This window comes from Branchiostoma belcheri, unplaced genomic scaffold (genome assembly GCF_001625305.1).
Source record: "Branchiostoma belcheri isolate BF01 breed outbred unplaced genomic scaffold, Haploidv18h27 scaffold230, whole genome shotgun sequence".
Classification (NCBI taxonomy): domain Eukaryota; kingdom Metazoa; phylum Chordata; class Leptocardii; order Amphioxiformes; family Branchiostomatidae; genus Branchiostoma; species Branchiostoma belcheri.
The window spans coordinates 41652-46287 of record NW_017803825.1 but is presented as its reverse complement, the minus strand read 5'-3'; the positions used below and the strand labels follow the sequence as shown (position 1 = coordinate 46287).

Sequence of the window (4636 nt, the reverse complement as noted above, 5' to 3'; positions counted from 1 at the left end):
CAAGTGGCCCAGCGGAATCGTGCTTTCGCTTCAGTGGGGCCGGGGGGTGTGCACATTATTTGGAAGAGCACTCCATATTTGGAAGAGCACTCCATATATGGGAGCCCGGATGGTAGATGGCGCGTAAAAATTGCGAACTTTGTCGTTCAATTTCGCGGTCAAAATGTGGCCCTGGCAAAAAATATGTTGTAGATTATAAAAATAGACCAAAAAGTCTACCATGTCAGATAGAGTTTTTTTCTATATTAGTATTTCCAAAAAGTCCTCAGGCACCCTTCAATATGACCTTAAAGGTTCCTTATATTCCTTATTTTGATCTGCCATAGTAATATAATAATAAGTAAAAATTCTATTGGCAATATTAGAAAAAATAATTCCTTCTGTATTCTAATGTTCATAACACCATTTGACAGCCCTTTTATTAACAGATTGGGAAAATATGAATGACACCTTCATTTGTATATTTCTAAAATCTGCCCAAAATATATGGCCTTTGGTATGTCAGGTTTGCTTACATGTATGTAACATCGATGTTAACATGTGCGTAAAATCCTTTGGAGGGCGGGGCTGCTCTAGCCTGAGTGTCAGCCTTGTTAGCTTTCGTCCGCTACCGGGGAGCGGACCTTGGGTAGCGGACGAAAGCTAACAAGGCTGACACTCAGGCTAGGGCTGCTCCAAATCCACATATACAAATATAACTACAGTAATATGATAAAGTTTAAAATTCACTCCAGATGTGGAGGACACCCCCTCTCCCCCGGAATGACACTGTACGCAATGAAGAGTGGCAGAGTTTGGGCACCAGAGATGACTTGAGAAAAGGTTGGAAAAGGTTGTTAGCTAATGTATACTAAAGTTTTTATTACGCGGTCATTTGAGGCCGGTTGAGGTCGGTTGGAGGTATTAGAAACCGCCCCTCCCCCTTCTGTGATTGGTACTTCCCGGGTCCGTAAAGCCACGCCTACAGCTTTCCATATATGGTTCAGTAGCACGTGACACCGTCAGAATAGCCCGGATTCGAAAGTAACTGAGTGACCAGGCCTGGCGACTTCTGTGCGACAAATGCTGCGTCAACAGCATTTTCAGGGTTAAAGTACAGTCTTTTACAGTCCGGGCCTCCAAAGAGGTTGGGACCCCGATTTCTTGAGAACTTAGACGTCCATCTTCAATGTACACGAGGTATGTCAACGTCCATGATCTAGCGCTAACTAGGGTGGCAAGTAGGAGGAGACAACTACGTACCAAACACGACGTGACGACAGAGTATCATGTTAGGCTAAATGGCTACTGTACCTTTGGTTCTGTTTGTTTTGTGCAGGTACCTGAAAAGAAGCGCGTCTGTACGCCAGACGCCCTTTTGTGTATGATGTTTGTCAAAAGACTGTCAGGTACAGTACATTCGCCAAGAAGGTTGTGCATGTAAACATTATGTGTCTGTCTCGGCTGTCTCTAGCCTCTAGGCACATGCTTTTCAGTCTATCGTAGACGTCGCCGCCCAGTTCGGAACCAGGCTCGCCGTGCAAAACTCCTGGCGTCAGGCCCGAATATTACCACGATGGATCGTGAAGGCTACGTAAACTCGAGAATTACGAATTACAATGTACTTAACCAAGGAGCTGTCCTTGACTTAACCAAAGGGATTCTCTCAAAGTTGTTGCACAAGTCGACAGAACAAATACGTGTGCGAGTTGCGCAGCTAGCATTACTGAATTTACATGATATGTAAAGCTACTAAAGGTGACGATCAGCTTTGGCAGAATGTACATTGTCAACTGAATTCGGGAAAATTTGTCAACACTCCTTGATATCACGGACAAAACTTGTGGGAGATGAACATACATACGTAACAAAGAGAGCATGATTAGGTATGTACAATATACCTGTAACAAAATACCTTAATTATTGGTAGGATTACCAGCAATCTGTACTTAATTTTCTAGGCTTCAAAGAATTGATACCCAGAGACACGAATCCACACCTGCTATATATGTAGCTGTTACAAGCCAAAGTGGTGACTGAAGTAAACTTTTTGACGGCATTATATACAGGCAAAGATGTAGGGCTCAAAATACCCATGTGCAATGTGGAAAATGCACATGATTTTCAAGATTTGTACATAAAAATATTTTGAATGTGCAATTTTGCACCTAGAGCAGGAGGGGGAGGGGGCGCGTTGCAGGCAAAGTAGCAAAAATTATCCATTTCTATAAGTAAGTTACATATTACTACTTAACAGTCAAACCTCACGGTCCAAGCCGGCCACCCAGGGGACCAACACCCCGTTCACAGTGAAATTTGTCGATCCGGATCGGCCGCCGATCGGGATCAAAATTATGCAAATGAAGTCAATCCGGATCGGTTTTCGCAGTGTGGACGCTCCAATCGGGATTGATTTTCTCCGATCCCGATCCAAAAGTAATCCACCTCGAGGAGGTAGTTCAAGACACTTGCGGCGGATCGGGATCGGGCGTAAACGCGAGTGTGAACGCAAAGTGGATTGGGTTCGGGGTTCGCTAGTGTGAGACTGACCACAAATACTACCACTACCGATCGGGTCTTGTAATATGCAGTGACAGGGACGTTGTGTAATGCTATGGATACATTGCCAATCAAAATTATGAATAGAAAATATGCAGAAAGATGTTTACCCCAACCTCCATGCCCCAACGTTACACTCAAGTGGAATGGCGAGCCAGTGGAATCGAGTGTTACAACCCGAAAAATATCGGCCTTCACGCAACGGGAGCTAAACCCTGACCACCCAAACATGTTCAAGGAGGTGTTCTCTTTATTTCCGCTAAGATTCCAGGCTGTACAAACTTTCTGAGTTCTTTTCTTGCAAAATTTACGGCGGAGTTACAGCGGCTATGGCATGTTCAAGATGGCGGGCTCGTGACACCTCAATCCATTTCTGAGCGTGATGCCCTGGCAATCCGGATCAGCAAAAAGCAGTGTGAACGCGCGGGTCGATCGGGATTAATGAATTTCTGATCGGGATCGGCAGTCAATCCAGATCCATTTTTTCACTGTGAACGGGGTGCAAATAAAAGTGGCCATCTTGGACAGGTGGTCTCCTTCAAGCGGGTCGTCTCACAACATGACTGAGACATAAATGGTTTCAAGATTTTCTAATGTCAAATGCTGTAAATGCATGTGGGGAGGGTGGCACATGAAACAATTAACTTCAAACAAAAACATCATCCAGCAGTCAAGGCAAACTCAGACTGGTTTCTCCATGATTTGTCATTTAAGTTATCATCAATAATCAACATGATTGAAACTGATGTGGTCACCATGGGCAGGTATCAGGCCTTGAGTGGACACAACTCAGGGTGGTCACGGTCGTGTTGGCCAGGTGGTCACCTTGGACAGGTTGCTTAATGCTTGTTTTTTTGCTTGAAAGTTGAAACATCATGGAAAGTAGTTAATAACAAACTAGGAAGGTCAGTTTAATTTATTGTGGGCTTACATAATTAATTTGCAGGATCCTTCCACTGAGTCACCTGGTAAAGAAACATGTAACGTTATACCTCTTTCAAACCAGCTTGAAAACAGTTGCAGACCAAGTAAATACTAAGTATAATTTTGCACATAAATGTTTCAAATTGAACCTAACATTTTTTCCAATGTGCGAAAATTGTGCCACATACTTGAAAAACGTATATACATATATAAATATAAATTTTAACGTATATACATATATACAGTTACAGTATAAACAGTTATAATTTATAATACATTTAATTATGGGTTCACCACACCACGAAGTGGGTGTGGTGAAACCATATTGCTTTTTCTGATGTTTCTTCTCCTTCTCCTTCTTCTCCTGCCATTTTTTTAAATGGATTCAGCTTCTTCATTTTAGGGCCTAAGGTCCTGAAATTTGGTATGGAGGTACAGTGGGCAAATACCCCCAGGCGTTTTTTAAATTTTTGTGATACAGGCTTTTAGAATGGTTTTATTACTCCGTGAAGGAGGTCAGGACCTCCGGACGGAGTGTTGTAATCGGCTGATTTTTCATGTTCGCAGTCAAAACACTGGGTTCTCTTTGTGTAATCGGCACGCAATTTTATACGCCGTCTGCGGGCATGCCCGTGTTGATGCACGAATGTGTATTTTTGCCGTTGCTGCTTTCGCGGTCAATGTAATATCGCAGACGCACCCCTACAATTACGAGAATTGGAATGGTCCAGAAAAACGCGTTGTTTGGAATAGCAGTGGGGTTCAAAAAAGTTCATGCAGATACGGGGTGGTTTTTATAAGTGGTTCCAGATGTTTTTGCCCATGGTTAAGAGATGCCAAGTTTTTTGGAAGATGTTCGCAGCCAAAACGCATTCTTCCGTACGTCGCATTTCTGTGTAATTTCGCATGTGGTGTTGCATTATGTCCGGGATGATGCACGTCTTTTTATTTTTACCGTAGCTGTTTTGATATTGGAGTAAATGCTTATTTTCGAAACATCCCCATTTCTTTGAAATGGTTTCGTCCGTTTATGCAACTGTTACTGCGCTAATGACGACCAGTCGCGCTGTCCTGATACACCGCGAATGTGCGAGTGTTCCCTGTAGACAGTCCCGGGAGTCATTTTTTTGCACATTCCAGGAGCCAAACCAAAATACGTTCATGAACCGAGTCC

General features: G+C 43.2%; 1 protein-coding gene across 1 annotated transcript in view; it reads left to right on the top strand.

The window, feature by feature from the left end:
* Nucleotides 1–1035: 1035 nt before the first annotated feature.
* LOC109470763 overlaps nt 1036–4636 on the top strand; it is a 38110-nt gene continuing 34509 nt past the window's right edge. Inside the window, exon 1 of the mRNA XM_019769833.1 lies at nt 1036–1179. The gene's annotated coding sequence lies outside the window, so the exon portion shown is untranslated. The remainder of the gene's footprint in view (nt 1180–4636) is intronic.